The following is an 18150-nucleotide window of genomic DNA, read 5'->3' as shown; positions in this document are numbered from 1 at the left end:
TGTATTTTGCTAGTTGTTTTCTTGAGTGAAACCATTTGGTAACTGTCTTTCATTACATCTCAAGATTCATCCATTTTGCCCCCAAAGGCACCATTTTACCTTTTTTAATAGCCAAGTAGCATTCTACTTAGTATATATGCCACAATATCTATTTTTTTACTTATTATTAAGGCAACATGGGCTTACAGTGCTATGTAGGACTTAGAAGTACAGGATCACACAATTCAGTATACTATAATTTCTTTTCCCAGTCATCTGTTAATGTACATTTATTTGATTTAATATATTAGTAACTGTGGATAATTTGCTATGAACACAGGGAGGCCTCTTTATATTAGTTTCCATATCTCTACATCTCTAGATAAATGGCAGCATAGCCAGATAATGAAGTGAGGGAGGAATTATCTACATTTGAATATTCACAGCTGACATTAAAAATTTCGAAGAAAAAGTAAAGGTCCACAAAAGTCACATAATTAATACCATTTATAATGAAACTATCCCTTTTTACAGTTTTCTCTACCAAATACTAATTTCATCATCTCACTTCTATCACTAGCACCCCCAGTGTCCAGAGGATAGACAGTAAGCACAGAGGTACCCAGAGCGTGCTTCTACATGTCTTTTCTGACAGATCTCATGCTGTTCTCCTATATTCCAGGCAACGGCAGCGTTAAAACATTTGTCTTCTTCTTTCACACTATTTCATTTCCCCGTTCTCCATTTGCTAGAACCTACTCACGATTGTTCAAAATATTAGAGTAACCAGCATAGGTCCAAGATGAAGTTGCTCATGCTAAGCTGGATATCACCAAACCAAAACTTAAGTTTTCATGTTCCACTCTCCAAAAAGACAGCGCAGGTCAGCCAATCAGCATTTGATTGCTTAGCACCAGTTACCTAACCAAGCACCAAGACGTCCAATTGCTTTATATAGGAAAAATAACCCTGCTTTCTCCAATCAGCAAATGTCCTTGCTCCTTTTCACCTTATTCTATAAAATTCTCTCACCTTGGACAGCTCTTCAGAGCTCCATCTTACTTACTAGATTGGATGCTGTTCAATTCATGAATTGTTGACTAAAACCAACAATCTCCTTGAACTTTATTCAGCTGAATTTTGTTTTTTTAACAAACATTTACCTTTCTGAAGAAGGCTGCTGCCGGCCCCAAAAGAACAGCTTCTCTGTGCCCTTTCCACACATCTGTTATCCTGCCGATCATGCTGCAGGGCAAATGTTTATTTCCTTTCACTTTGTTTCAGGCTGTGGAAGGAAAAAGAGTTTACTCTTAATCATCTGAGCATCCTTGCAATCAATTGCAGTGTCCTCTATATACCCAATAACGTAAATCGATGAAAACAGCAAATTTAATGTTCTACCTCACTTCATAATTATGCTGATATCGCATAAATCAAACCTTCATTAATAATTGAAATGTCAGTATTTGGTGATATAAATGACATACAAATGTGAAGTGCAAATGATAAAAAGCGGCAGGTCACTGGTAGAAGGCAAAATGCTTCTCTGTCCTTTATTTCCACGTTCTGTGCTCTGCCTTAGCCTTTTCTATTCTGTTACCCCTCACAATAGTGTAATTCTAAGTGCTCTGTTTGAATCTTGCCTTCACATTGCTCTGAATTCACCACTAAGTGTGACAATGCTCAGCACCAAAGACCCTGAGAAGTAAGTCACAATATAACCTTTCACTTGATTAAGCCCTCTTAACACTTTATTCAGATGTTGAAGACGCCCCCCCCCCAAAAAAAAAAAACTAGAGAAAATGGCACCAGAATTTGGAGACTTTGATTCCTACATTTAGAGAGAAACCTACCATCGTTGGACTTGCCAAATGTGATTGCTCATGAGGAAGAGTCATATTCTGGTTCTGTGTGCAGGAGAAAGGCACAGCAGGGAGTGTCAATCTGATAAGTTGATGCCTTTGGTTACCTTTGTCCTCTAAATCTTACCTGGAGGTATAAAGGGAAGTCTTTTACTTTACTCAGTTATGTATGCTGAGGATGCTATAGACCTGGGTAAGGGCACATGCAGAAGAAAGAGCTTGTGTCGGAATCTGGGAGGCTGGTGGTGCTCAGGCAGATGGAGTCTCTGATGCGTGTGCTGCGTGCAGGATTGGGAAGCAGGCTTTTGCCCAGGACTCAGGGCAACAGTGGGCTCTCTGAGTACTCACTGGTGTTCTGACAGACTCACTGGTGTTCTGATCTGATCCAGAAATAATACATGTACCTGCTGGCTGAGTGCTTCTCTGGAATCAGGTTCCCCACATCGCCCACCACAGTTAGAGGGTATCTGAAGCAAGTGCTGGGCCCCACTGCCACTCTGACTCTGAACTCATCAGAGCTTGCAGATATGGTCACTCCATCAAGCTCAGAATGTGTGTGAGTTCCAAGATTGTGGCTTTGCACCAACATCTCTCTCTCTCCCCCCCTCTCTCTCTCTGATTCTTTTCTTCCTGTGATGTGCAGATAAATTCAGCCCTGAAGCAAACTTTTTCCCCTCTTCTTTCCAAATTCTGAAGATACCTTGTCATCATTTTGAGACTGGAATAATTTTGTGAAGCTGCATCCCAATAGGAAACTGTTGGAATGGTTCTGTGCATACAAGAGGCCAACTTCCATCCCTTGATGTCCAGATGCTACCTAAGCAGGAGGGGACGCTGACTGCATAGTACCTTGGTCTAAACTCTGCACTTGATGTTCTGAGTGAGCTCTACCCCGGGAAGGGGGTAGAGCTGAGCTAATATTTACAGTGCCTTTAAAACGGAGTGACAAATGTGGGCTTACTCACTCTCTCTCCCAACTCCCTCTCTCATTATAATGGGAGAGCCCTGTAAGGCAGCCACACTTTCTAAAGACAAGTACTCATACACCACCCCACCCTAGTTAAGTGCCACCCTCACCTCTCCAACTGAGCTGCTGCAGCCTCTGCCAGAACCCACTGGCTCCTGAAGCTACAGCTCCACCTCCTACCATCAACCAATAACTGGACCTTCTCCTGGTCCTTCTACCTGCCAGTTCTCCCTCTTACTTCACCCTGTTGATTAGAATAAACTGAGTTGTTTTGCTGCCACCAATGCCCTTTATGTTTGCATTTGTGGTAGCAGGTAACTGGAACCTGGGAGAGGTTCTGATCCAATGACAGTTTTTTAGACTCTGGTAACAATACCACTTGTGCATTCTTTTTGTGTATTTCCTGGTATTCTGGTGGAAACATCTTCATTTTATGACATATGGGAATAGATAATATGGTTGAAGATAATGTAGTCTATTTTAAGAATTTAACATCAGTTACTAAAAGGCTTTTATGCTTCAAGTTAAGGAAAGCAAAGAATATTACACTAAAGATATGCATGCCATTTATCCTTGTATTCTTTTTTGTAACACATATTGATTTTTAGAGGGACTTTTACATTACATCAGTAATAATAAAGAAAAATATATATCTTTGTTTAGCACAAGAAGGTTGCTACGCTGGACAACAAAATCTTTTAATATTTGTAAATGTTACTTGGTGTTGTTTGCTGAAGTAAGTTTGCAGTTGCCTGCGGATTTTTTTATTTTATTTATTTTTTTTAAAATAATGAATTTTATTTTTATATTCCCCATACAATTGCAACTCCCCCATTCTGACCCCAATCCCTCCCCTCCCGCACCCCACCCCCCAAAAAGTGTCTCTGGTTCATAGTTTTTTGTTGATTTTGATTTTCACTTTCTTATAGTTATTCATTTTCCTGGTCCCTCATTTAACTTTTCTAGATTCCTGCTATGAGTGAGACCATCCGGAATTTTTCTTTTTCTTTTTGGCTTATTTCACTGAGCATGATCCCTTCCAGCGCCATCCATGTTGCTGCAAATTGAATGTGTTTATCTTTTTTGAATGCTGAGTAATATTCCATGGTATATATGTACCACATCTTCTTGATCCAGTCATCTATTTTTAGGCATCTGAGCTGTTTCCAAAGCTTAGCTATTGTAAATAGTGCTGCTATAAACACAGGGGTGCAGGTGTTCTTTGGAATGGATGTTTCTGTGTCCTTTGGGTAAATACCTAGGAGTGGAATTGCTGGATCATATGGAAGCTCTATGTTTAGTAGGTCCAGAAATCTCCACACAGCTCTCCATAGTGGTTGGACCAGTCTGCACTCCCACCAACAGTGCAGAAGAGTTCCTATTTCTCCATTTCCTCGCCAACATTTGTTGTTGCTAGTTTTTTTAATATGTGCCATTCTCACTGGTGTAAGATGGTATCTCATGGTAGTTTTGATTTGCATTTCCCTGATTGCAAGTGATGTTGAACATTTTTTCATATGCCTGTTGGCCATTTGCATCTCCTCTTCAGAGAAGTTTCTTTTTAGCTCTTCTGCCCATTTTTTGACTGAATTATTTTCTTTGTTGTTGTTGAGTCTCATCAGCTCTTTGTAGATTTTTGTGATCAGTCCTTTATCATTAGTGTTGTGTGCAAAAATGTTCTCCCAGTTGGTGGGGTTTTTCTTTGTTTTTGTTATTGTCTCTTTCGCTGTGCAGAAGCTCTTTAATTTGATGTAGTCCCAGCTGTTTATCTTTGCCTTCACTATCACTGCTTTGGGTGATGTGTCTGTAAAGATGTCTTTGATGTGCAAATCACGTAGTGTTTCGCCTATATTTCCTTCTATGGATTTTATGGTTTCAGGTCTTATGTCTAGTTCTTTAATCCATTTTGAGTTGATTTTTGTGTATGGTGTGAAGTAGTGGTCAAGCTTCATTCTTTTGCATGTAGCGACCCAGTTTTCCCAGCACCATTTATTGAACAAACTTTCTTTGCGCCAATGCATAGTCTTTGCTCCTTTGTCAAAGATTAGTTGACCATAAATCTGTGGGTTTATTTCTGGATTTTCTATTCGATTCCATTGGTCTGTATGTCTGTTCTTGTTCCAATACCATGCAGTTTTGATGATTATGGCTTTGTAGTATAGTTTGAAGTCTGGGAGTGTGATGCCTCCATTCCCTTCTTTTTTTTTCAGGAGAGCTTTGGCTATTCGGGGTTTTTTTGTGATTCCATATGAATTTCATCAATAATTGTTCTATTTCTTTGAAGAATGACATTGAAATTTTGATTGGAATAGCATTGAATCTGTAGATTGCTTTTGGTAGGATGGCCATTTTAATAAAGTTTATTCTTCCAATCCATGAGCAGGGGATGTCTTTCCATTTCTTTGTGTCTTCTTCTATTTCTTTTAACAGTGTTTTATAGTTTTCTTTGTATAGGTCCTTTACCTCTTTTGTTAGATTTATTCCCATATATTTGATCTTTTTTGTTTCAGTAATAAAAGGGATGTTTTTTTTGATTTCTTCTTCTTCAGATTTGTTTGTGTATCGGAAGGCTACTGACTTTTACGTGTTGATTTTGTATCCTGCCACTTTACTGAATTGATTGATGAGTTGAATTAGTTTTTCTGTGGAGTTTTTGGGGTTCTCTATGTAATTTATCATATCATCTGCAAATAGTGATAGTTTGACTTCTTCTTTTCCTATTTGGATTCCTTGTATGTCTTTCTCTTATCTTATTGCTCTGGCTAGGACTTCCAATATTATATTGAAAAGCAGTGGTGAGAGTGGACATCCTTGTCTTGTTCCAGATCTTAATGGAATTGCTTTCAGCTTTTCACCATTGAGAATGATACTGGCTGTTGGCTTGTCATAGATGGCCTTTATGATGTTGAGGTACGTTCCTTGTATCCCAAGAATTTCAAGGACTTTTATCATGAATGGGTGTTGCACTTTGTCGAAAGCTTTCTCAGCATCTATTGATATTATCATATGGTTTTTATATTTCTTTTTGTTAATGTGTTGGATAACATTGATTGATTTTCGGATGTTGAACCATCCTTGTGTCCCTGGAATGAATCCTACTTGGTCGTGGTGAATTATCTTATGGATACATTGTTGGATTCTGATAGCTAAAATTTTATTGAGGATTTTTGCATCAGTGTTCATTAGGGAGATTGGCCTGTAGTTTTCCTTTTTTGTGTTGTCCTTGTTCGGGTTTGGCATTAGTGTAATGTTGGCTTCATAGAACGTGTTTGGTATTGTCCCTTCCTTCTCAATTTTTTGGAAGAGTTTGTGAAGGACAGGCACTAATTCATCTCTGAATGTTTGGTAGAATTCATTTGTAAATCCATCAGGTCCTGGGCTTTTGTTTTTGGGGAGGTTTTTGATTACCATTTCAATTTCGCTGCTTGTAATTGATCTGTTTAGGTGTTCTATTTCTTCTTTATCTAGCTTTGGGTGATTGTAGAGTTGTAGGAATTTCTCCATCTCCTCTAGATTGTTGAACTTGTTTCCATATAACTGTTCATAGTAGTTACTGATTATTCTTTTGATTTCTGCTGTGTCTGTTGTGATTTCTCCTCTTTCATTTCTGATCCTGTTTATTTGTGCTTTCTCCCTTTTTTCCTTTGTGAGCCTGGCTAGGGGTGTGTCTATTTTATTGATTTTTTTCAAAGAACCAGCTCTTGGTTTCATTGATCTTTTGGATTGTTTTTTTAGTTTCAATTTCATTTATTTCTTCTTTGGTTTTTATTATTTCTTTTCTTCTACTGGTTTTGGGTTTTTTTTTGTTGTTCTTTTTCTAGATCTTTGAGCCTCAAGATTAGGTTGTTTCTTTGAGTTCTTTCTTGTTTCTTGATGTGAGCTTCTATTGCTATATATTTTCCTCTTATTACTTCTCTTGCTGTATCCCATACATTTAGGATATTGGTGTCCTCCTTGTCGTTCAATTCAAAGAATTTTTTAATTTCTTCTTTGATCTCCTCATTAGTCCCATGGTCTTCCAGTAGTGTGGTTTTTAATCTCCATGAGGTAGGAAAGTTCCTGCCTTCTTTTTATGGTTTATTTCAGTTTGATGCCTTCATGGTCAGAAAAGATTGTTGGTATGATTTCAATGTTGGTGTATCTGTTGATATTTTTCTTGTGCCCCAGTATGTGATCGATCCTGGAGAATGATCCGTGTGCGCTTGAGAAAAATGTGTACTCCGTTTTTTTGAGGGTTTAGTGTTCTATAGATGTCTGTTAAGCCCAAATGCTCTAGGTCCTTATTTAGAGCTTTAGTTTCTTTACTTATTTTTTGTCTTGTTGATCTATCCATTGTTGACAGTGGTGTGTTGAAGTCTCCCACTATGTATGTGTTTTCTCTGATGTCTGTTTTCAGAGAGGACAACAGTTGTCTGATATATTTTGGTGCTCCTTCGTTTGGTGAGTATATGTTAATGAGTGTTATTTCTTCTTGAAGTATTGTCCCCTTGATCATAATGTAGTTTGTCTGGGAAGATCCTTATTCTTTCTTCATAGAGGAAGGAAAGCTTTGCGGGATAGAGTATTCTCGGTTGGCATCTGTTTTCTTGGAGTCTGTTGACTATGTCCCTCCACTCTCTCCTTGCCTGTAGTGTTTCTTTGGAGAAGTCTGATGTCAGCCTGATTGGTTTTCCTTTGAATGTTATTTGTTTCTTCCCTCTTGTCAGCTTCATTATTTTTTCCTTGTCCTGGATTCTTGGGAGCTTTACTATTATGTGTCTTGCTGTATTTTTCCTTTCGTCGTGGAAGTTTGGTGTTCTTGCTTCTTGTATATCAATTTTCAGCTCCTTCTTCACATTTGGGAAGTTCTCTTCAATTATCTCCTGGAATATTTTCTCTGTTCCTACATCTCTCTCCTCTCCTTCTGGAATTCCTATAACTCTTATATTTCCTCTCCTCATGGAGTCAGATAGTTCCCGAAGTCTTTCTTCATTCTTTTCCCTTTGTACTTCTCTTTCCTTTTCTGTTTTGGTTCTTTTTATTTCTGTGTCTTCTAGAGTACTTATTCGTTCTTCCACTTCATCTATTCTGCTTTCATTGCTTTTCCCAGAGTTCATTAGTTCTTCCATTAATTCTTTGATCTCCTGCATTTCTTTTAATTCCCTCTTTAGGGACTCAATTTCCTTCTTCTGATCATTGTTTTCCTTTATGAGTTCTGTCATTTTTTTAATCATGGCAATTTTAAATTCTCTTTCTGGAAGGCTCAGAAGTTTATATACTCTGTATATAAACAAGAAATACTGAATTTTTTAAGCTCCCTGGGAACCTTATTTGATAAATTACTCAGCGACGAACAAGTAAATTTTTATTATACAATTAGAAATTACCATGTTACCATAAAAACTTTGTGGAAAAATCCCCATGAGATTCTAAGTACTGCCTAAAAATTATATCACAGTTTATTTAGTGCTCTGGGACTTTGCTTATCATCTTTAGTTTTAAGCAGTAATGAAGACCATGGTTTTTATTTGATTATATCTTTTTCATTTTTTTCTTAATACTCTTTGTCCTAACAAAATTGTGTTTTTATTTTAATCTTTATAATCATTTTTAATCTCTATAATCTCTATAATCTCTATAATCATTTGTATGTGAGAAATTCAACATTTAAGTTAATACTCCCAAATTTAAAATAGTAATCGAAACATTACATTTAAAATATTTGTGTAGCTGGTACCTACTGAGATTATAGTAGTAAAACATACTTGCTATGAACAGAACAAATTTAATTTTAGACTCTTCTAGGTGTGTGCATGTTCATATACTAAGTTAAAACAAAAATTCAGTAATAGCATAATTTTAGAATGTAGTTAACATATTTGGAATTTTAATTTTTAGAACAGTTTATAGTTTAAGAAATTAAATATATTTTTAATATTCAATTGACTTTGAAAAGATTAAGAAACTAAAAAGCATGTATGTTTGTAACAGTTTTGTAATCCAAGGCACAAAGTCAAAACCTGAGTTTATAAAATAAATAAAATACAGTGATGTCTTATAGTTAAAAATAAAATAAATATTTTTACTGACTTTAACATTAGATAAATGACTGTCATAGAGTCACAAATTTAACTGATCATAAGTTAGGTGCAATAAAAAATTGCTTAGGAGTATCCAATATTGGGATTAAAAAAATCAAAAGTATTTTCATCATCAGTCGTGCTATGCACTATGAAGTATAAGTAAAATACGTGACACTATTTTATCACTGCCACCATTATCTCACAAATATCATGAATGAATCTTTTGCTACTACTCTCTTTATCCCTTCCTTCGAGCAGTTATTAATAACTGAAAACTGTTTATATCTGCTAAATCTGGGAGTGACCTCAAAATACTTTCCAACAGACTCCTTAAAAGTCACTTTCAATTGATATGAACTGGCTAATAAATAAAACTAGTTACCATTCTCTGTCCATAGTACAATGGCCTCCAGAGAGCAGGTGATCTTGTTTGGTTGAGAATTATGCCTTTGTTGTTGTTATTTTGGGAAAGATTTCATTTATTTATTTATTTATTTATTTATTTATTTAATTATTTATTTATACAAGCACTGGGTAGAGTCAGAAGCGTGGGAGGGTGAGAGAATTCACCAGAGCCAGAGTGGGGAGCACAGCAGGCAGAAGGACCGAAGTACACTGCTGAGGGGAGCAGCTGGCGGCAGGAGAGGTCTGCGTGCCGTGTGGGACCCTCCTCTGATGGCTGGGCAGCAGCCGGGGATCGAACCAGCGCTGCAGAGGCTATGGGCAGCTTCACAACCCAACGCTCAACCACTGTGCCACCGGGGAGGCCAAGATTTTTTTTTTTAATAAATTTTATTTTTATATTCCCCATACAATTGCAACCCCCTTATTTTGACACCAATCCCTCCCCTCCCCACCCCGCACCCCCTATAGAGTGTCTCTGGTTCATAGTTATTTGGCCGGTAAGCTTGCGCAGAAAAGCGGCGCACTTGGCGCGCTTGAAAAGCAAACGCGGATCGGGATGGCGGCTGCCCAGGTCCCCGCGCCTGCGACCTAGGCTTGCGGGGAGACGCGCGGGTTCCCTCACTGAAGTGAAAGTCCCTCACAGTAATCAGAAACCAGGCTCCCGGACACGGGAGCGGGGTGCAAAAGGCCCCATTGCTGCAGCCACTGAACTGGGCTACAGGCCACGTCCTGGACCTGAGGGCTTTGGAACTGAGACCCGGAGCACGAAATTCGGAGCGTGGGTCCTCCACATCGGTGGGGCACAAGGCAGACACAGCACCCCAAAGCCTTGAGGTTTTCCCTACCATTCCCGCTCTGTTCCCTGTCCCACCGGCTGAAGAAAAACAGCCCCCCACGGACTAGGAGAGAACTCTGGCGCCACCTAGCAACCAGAAAAAAAAAGTCACTAACACCCAGGGACCTTGAAAACTGCAGAAGGGTCCTGAAGGAACCCCTGGCCAGCTGGGAAGTTAGCCCACCCCAGGCCCCTTCAGACCAGCAGTATGAGCCCACAGGGGGAGCGGGAACCCACAGCCGGGGCAGACCGGGCGCGCAGAAGAGTGTGCCTGAGACCGGACACACAGGGAGTGCGTCCCGCACCGCCATTTTAGAACAGGGATATTTCTTCAGGAAAGACTGCATGCAGAAGGCTCCCACAGGAGCCAGAGGTGAGCGGGGAAGCTCGCCCACGCCAGGCCACTTCTGGCTTGCAGTCCAAACCCAGAGGGGGAGCGGGAACCCACTGCTGGGGCAGACCAAGCACACAGGGGTGTGTGTCCCCACATCGGCATCTTAGAACAGGGACCTTTCTTCAGTAAAGACTGCTTGAAACTGACAGATGGCTCCTGGAGGAGCCAGAGGGGAGCAGAGAAGCTCACCCAAGATGCTGGCCAGTCCCAGCAACACAGTGTTCCAATGCATACCACAAATTTTTTTAATCCCAATATTGGATACTCCTAAGCAATTTTTTATTGCACCTAACTTATGATCAGTTAAATTTGTGACTCTATGACAGTCATTTATCTAATGTTAAAGTCAGTAAAAATATTTATTTTATTTTTAACTATAAGACATCACTGTATTTTATTTATTTTATAAACTCAGGTTTTGACTTTGTGCCTTGGATTACAAAACTGTTACAAACATACATGCTTTTTAGTTTCTTAATCTTTTCAAAGTCAATTGAATATTAAAAATATATTTAATTTCTTAAACTATAAACTGTTCTAAAAATTAAAATTCCAAATATGTTAACTACATTCTAAAATTATGCTATTACTGAATTTTTGTTTTAACTTAGTATATGAACATGCACACACCTAGAAGAGTCTAAAATTAAATTTGTTCTGTTCATAGCAAGTATGTTTTACTACTATAATCTCAGTAGGTACCAGCTACACAAATATTTTAAATGTAATGTTTCGATTACTATTTTAAATTTGGGAGTATTAACTTAAATGTTGAATTTCTCACATACAAATGATTATAGAGATTAAAGGCTTAAAATAAAAACACAATTTTGTTAGGACAAAGAGTATTAAGAAAAAAATGAAAAAGATATAATCAAATAAAAACCATGGTCTTCATTACTGCTTAAAACTAAAGATGATAAGCAAAGTCCCAGAGCACTAAATAAACTGTGATATAATTTTTAGGCAGTACTTAGAATCTCATGGGGATTTTTCCACAAAGTTTTTATGGTAACATGGCAATTTCTAATTGTATAATAAAAATTTACTTGTTCGTCGCTGAGTAATTTATCAAATAAGGTTCCCAGGGAGCTTAAAAAATTCAGTATTTCTTGTTTATATACAGAGTAGGTCACACTCTTTTTATATTGCAAGTTTAAACTAATGTATATAACCTAATAAGCCACAAAACCTTGTTCTTCGGACATATGGTAAATGTGTAAGTCTTCTAGATTCTGTAAGACAGACCTGGTCCCTGGCTATCCTTAAGCTTCTTCATGACAATTTTCCTATAAGACCTTACTTATATACTGGAAGAGAAAATGAGAAATATTAAGTTATTGGTTTTCAAGATTAAAAGAACCAATGATTAAAGTATCATGTATTTGTTGGAAAATGAATCATATTTCATTTTGTATCATTTTACAATAAAAACTTTCATTATAAAGCATAATGTGATTATAAACCTGGAAGGGGCATTAGACAGGAGTTCTTAATCAAAAGCCCATAAAGCCTCTCAGTTTCAAGGCATCCGTGTGCCCCCATTGTGAGATATTTTGACAAACATGTTTCTAATTAGAGGATCCAGAAAAAGAGAGAAAGACAAATGTGAAGGATGCTTCAAAAGTTTGTGGTCTGAACAACAAAAAGAATAGAACATGCCATAGACCAGGAATGGATGAGGAGCTGGGAATTTCAGGAGAGCTGGGAAGGTGGGAGTCAGTTCAGTTTTCTATCAGTTTACTTTGAGATATGTACTAGAGAAACAGACAACATGAACTGTACACAGGACAGTAAGAAAAGCAGAACAAACCAAAAAACACAATGTTCAGGTTAAGGAACAATGTTATAAGGATATGCAACAGATATTCTAGGACACTATTCTCTTAAGGGGCCATTTCCAGTTTTGGGCAAATGCTAATCTAGTTTTCTTGCAAGTGTATTAAAAGGTATCAGCTTTGCCTCTGAAAAGAAACCATTTTCTTTCCATGTGCCTTTTTTGTTGTTGTACCAGTGATATATAGCTATTAAATAGAGTTATAAATATTTAAACTATTAATGGTTGTGTTACACATTATGAATAGCTTTATGAGCTCACCAAGCACTGTAAGTGATATACTCTGTTTCCCCAAGGAACCGTGGATAAAGTCACTGCCACAGAAGAGGACATAATGTGCATTCACTAGTGACAAATGAATCCTATGTCAGTAACAGATACTGCACTGAGTTTATTTTAGTCAGTAAAATTGGTGGCAAGAAGTGGATATTAAATAAACCTCATCTAATTGATAATACACCAAGATTAAGAAAAAAGTTCAAATTCATATGGAATTAACTTTACATGAGAGAAACAAAATAGTTGGGTTCTTAAATGCTGTAATTAATGTTAAAGAATGTAGAGATGGCATTGGTTATTCAAGAACCATACGCATCATGTCTTGAATTCTTCTACTCATATATTTCATACTTTTTTTGCCCTCTTTTTTTTTTTTTATTTTGTATTCCCTTAGGAGGATTTCTCCTGCTTATTTTCAGGAAGAGTACTTAATTTTAGGGTAAAATTAATGTCATCTAGGTAGGCTGTTGTAGCATAAGGAAAGAAAGATGAGCTAACATGACAGGTTCCATTCTCTAAGAACAGCTGTGTGATGTTCCTTGGGTTGGTTTTTGATTCTGAGTTGAGTTACTTGAATTTGATTTTTGTCACACATATCCATTACTCTCCTGAAGTTTGAGCTTTCTCGCTTGTAAAATAGAAATAAAACACAACCTAACAGTTGTTGAATTAACATACTATATTAACATAATATAGTATTACGATAATCACAATTTCTCATTCCAATAAAATGTAGAATTAGAATATGTAGAGGAGGCTGTAGGTGAGTCGTATTATTTAGTCTTTAACTATTAGGTTGTTTGTCACGCCCCTCACTGGTTACTTATAATACATTTTCTATAACCGTTATAACCACCCTAAAAAGCAGCAGCATTTCTCCATTTTATAAAGGATTTATGTATCAAAATTAAAGAAAGTGAGGAAGCCAGACAGCGACCTAGGATTCCTTTGTCTAATTCCAAGACCTGTGTCCAACCCTCACCCACAAAGACAGCAGATCTCTGAGCAGTGCAAGAGCCCCTGACTAAGCAGCACAGTTTTGTAGTCTTATGTCATAGGCAAGTGGCAAGTCAGAAATGTGTTTAAACTCATCACCTTCATCCGTAAGAATGTAACAGATGATCTTTAGGAAACCAGGAAAATAATTTCCCAGAATGAGTGAAGATTCTGGGATATGTATGTTTTTTAAAGTGTGGTTTGTTTTTGCAAAGTCATTTACCTAATTAAATCTTTTGCTGTCCTTAGATTATTCTCACGCAAGTACTGACGTCAACACAGAGAAAGAATTTCCTTAAATCTACAAAGGCAAGAGAGAGCTGTCTACAGTATATAAACTCTGGGTTTATGCTTTCATTCTGCCTATTATATACTTTAAGCCTTCCTCCAAAGGAGTGAAATTACATGCTGCTACACTGAGAACAATATATTGTTGTGTACTTACATTATATGATTCAGGTATTTTTTAAAACTAATAACTATTTTTAATAATACAGAATTATTTTCAACTACCATGTGCTCCTTTATACATTAAGGATGGGTAAAATACTTGATTTAACCCTTCATTCCTACACAAAGATATGACTGTCCTGCGGGATTTAAGGAAATGAGAAAGAATTCATGTTTCTTGCATTCTTTATTATTGTATACATCTGGAGTTAGAATCCATGTATCTATCTGCTCTATATCAAGCATTTTCAAGTCACTCTTAAACTACCCCTATTAAACAGAAAGATAGAAAACTGGCTATATTATCTGAAATCCAAATTATAAAATTCTTGCCATTCATTTTTACTAATGCATTTATTAGATTTTTTGGAAGATATAATAAAGGACAATTGATTGTAGCTCTAGACATAGATATTCTTACAAAGAGATCAGTAGTACTTCTGGAAATAAAATACTACATTCAAAATTGAGGGCAGATAACAAAACTCTGGCATAGATTATTTTGTGAATAACTTTAATGCATAAGATTAAATGGAAAGTTGAAATGAGTAAATTGGTTTTCATTTAAAATGAAAATTAGCTATAAGTAAAAATTATAACATTATAAATAAGTACAATTCTCTCCTCCCTACCAGATCATTATAATTTTTAGTTTCTGCTAATTTTGTGACATAGTCCTAATTTTAAAAGAATGCTTACATTAACTAAATTGGTATAATGCATTTGAAGTAACATGAGATTCTGTACAATAAAAATTATGTTGATTGATTGTGATACTTAACAGTGCTTAACACTTATTTAGCACTTTGCATCCTCAAAGCACTTTACAAACATTAAGTAATTAATCATCATGCCAGTATGATGTCAGAAAGGTGGTAGAACTACTATTTCTGAGATGAAAGAATTAAATGAAGTGGCTTATGACGATGAAAGACTTTAGAAAAATCTGAATATATCTCAGGAAAGTTTCAACAAAATGACTACAGAAGTGAGTTGACTGTGTATGGTATAAAGAAAACAGTTTAAGTTAATATTATATTATAATCCCAGCCTCTTTTCAACTATGGCACTTAGAAAAATATATAGCCATTGCCTATAACGATCCATACTTCCTAGCCTTTACTGTCCTAAGTAGCTATTTTATAACTAATTCTGGCTAGTATTTTACTTTTTGAATATATATATTTTTTTTCATAATTAAATACTCCCTGTGAACTTAAAAAAAACTCAGGAATTTTCTGTTTTTCATCATTAATTGTCTTTGAAAACTAGAAATATTTTTAAAAATCATTTTAAATAATATTAAGAAGTTTAAGTTGGGCCTCCCTGGTGGTGCAAGGGGTTGTCTCAACACTACAAGTTATCAGCAGCCACTGCAGCATGAGTTCTCTCCCAGGCCAGGGAGCTACCCACACAGTGCAGCAGACCTCTCCTGTCTTGCCTGCTGCTCCCCTCAGCAGTGTATTTCAGTAGATCTGCCTGTTCTGTTCCCCACTCTGTGTCTGGTGAATCCTCTCAACCCCCACACCTCTGACCTACACCCCAGCTCTTGTATACATAAATAAATCTCTTTTAAAAAAAAAGCTTGGGCCTCCCTTGATGGTGCATGCAGTTGAGCGCAGTGCTGTGAGGCTGTCTGCAGTCTCTGCAGTGCTGGTTCGATCCCAACCGGCATGGCAGACCTCTCCTGTATTGCCCGCTGCTCCCTTCAACAGTGTATTTTGTCAGTCCACCTGTTCTTCTCCCCGCTCAGTCTCTAGTGAATCCTCTCATCCTCCCGAGCCTCTGGCCTATACCCCAGTTCTTGTATAAATAAATACATAAATCTTAAAAAAAAGCTTAATTTATTCTCTAGTCAGAATGATTATTTTTTAAAAATACAGATTATTAAAAATACTATCAATAAAACTGTTATGGACACTTAAAGGAATGCTATTCAGAAAGTGTTACTAATTTTAGCTTTACTAAAGATTTTTATTTGTCACACCACATAGTGTATACTGACTTACAATAAAATTCATACTATACTTCCAAAAGTAAAGTAAGTGCTTACCATTGATAACCTGTTTGAGTTTAAGGAAACTATAAGTTTAAACAAAGCAACATATAAAGAAAGCAAGTCTTCAAATAACATTATTTAGTTCAACATTGGTTGGGATTAATTTTTTTTCTCATCAACCTTGTAACAAAACAACATTAAATGAAATGGCATTATTTGAGGATGTACTACATACACAATTTGGTTGTAGTATAGCATAGATATAGAATCACAAATTATACTCAGTTTTAACAAATTTTTACAATGTAAGCACAACTTACTCTTTTAAATTTTTTTTTTTTTTTTTTTTTTTGTGGGACCCTCACCGGCGGCCGGGAAATGAACCAGCGCTGCAGAGGCAGCGAGCAGCCCAGCACTCAACCGCTGCGCCACCAGGGGAGGCCCATAACTTACTCTTTTAATCTTTAATGAAAGGAATAGCAGTCCTTCATTGTAATAAGATTCAATTTATCATCTATTTTTTGGTTTGCATTTTTTAAATACAGTATTTTTTGTTTTGCATAAGATGTTAATTTATGTGTTTTTATAAGTTTTATCAGTTTACCTTTCATACTTAATTATAAAGTCAAGAATTAATTTTTGTGTTTGAAGTGATTTAAGAATCATGATTCAGTGTTTTCATGCAGATACCCAATTAACACTGCATCATTTATTTAAAAGAAAATTCGTTCTTCATTATCACTGTAATTACTTTCATCAAAATCCAGTATGTATGGCCATGTATTTAAAGATTTATTCTGGAATCTGCACTCTTGTCTTATTTGTCTATTTGTCTTTGTGCAATATCAGAGTTTCTAAATTATCATAGCTTTATAATAAAATCCTAGTAGTGCAGGTCTCCCAATTTAGTTTTTTTTTACCCCCAAAGATTTATTTATTTATTTATACAAGCACTGGGTACAGTCAGAAGCGCGGGAGGGTGAGAGAATTCACCAGAGCCAGAGGGGGGAACAGAACAGGCAGACTGAAGAAACACACTGCTAAGGGGAGCAGTGGGTGATACAGGAGAGATCTGTGCACCATATGGGACCCTTGCCGGCGCCGGGGATCAAACCAGCTCTGCAGAGGCCGCGGGCAGCTTCACAGCCTGGAGCTCAACTGCTGCGCCACCAGAGGAGGCCCCCAATTTAGTTTTTATAATTCAAGATTGCTTTGGTGATTCTTTCCTTTGGAAATGTTCATGGAACTTTTAGAATTGGTATATCAATTACCACAAAAAAATAAAACAGAAACGAAAAACAACTCCTGGCCAATTTTTAATTAAAATTGTACTGAATGTACTGAATTTTTTATTATAGCATCTTTTAATTCATTAAAAATCTACCCATCATTAAACTTATTTAGGTACTCTTTAATTTCTCTTGGTAATCTCTTATAGTTTACTATGAAAAGGTTTTGCATATTTTTGTGAGATTTATTCCCAGGAATTTTTTTAGTTTGATGCTTTGAAAATGGTATATTTTCATTTCATTTTCTAATTGTTACCAGTATAGAAAAACAAAATTTATATTTTGCATGTTGACACTATAATCAACTCAACTTGCTAAAACAGATACTGTGTTACAAAAAAATGTCATTACGGATACATGGGGGGGAATATATAGATATAGACAAATAAATACACATTACTACATGTATAGACTGGTGTGCAGAGTATCTGGACTGGTCCTCATCTAGACAACTGCATTCAAAATCAAAACATTTTCAGAGTAACATTAGGTTTAAATGACTAACTTTTTGTATAGCTATTAAATAGTCTAGCTTCTTGAGTGAACTATTAACTCAGGGTATCAGCTGCATGAGACCTAAGAGAGGGATTTAGTCATTAAAACCACTACAAAATATGTGCTGTCATCAATTCAGATACAAATTTTCTTCAAATTTTTTCTTTCATGGTATTGTGGGTCATAATACTAGTCACTTGGTTCCATATGCTAGCCATTCGAAAATCAAGCTTAGATCTTAAAGTCAAAGAGGAGAGTAAAAGGAATTTTAAGTGAATATATTTAAACATATGATTAGGAA

The sequence above is a fragment of the Talpa europaea genome, assembly GCF_964194135.1.
Source record: "Talpa europaea genome assembly, chromosome: 4".
NCBI classification, from domain to species: Eukaryota; Metazoa; Chordata; class Mammalia; order Eulipotyphla; family Talpidae; genus Talpa; species Talpa europaea.
This window is presented reverse-complemented; position numbering follows the sequence as displayed.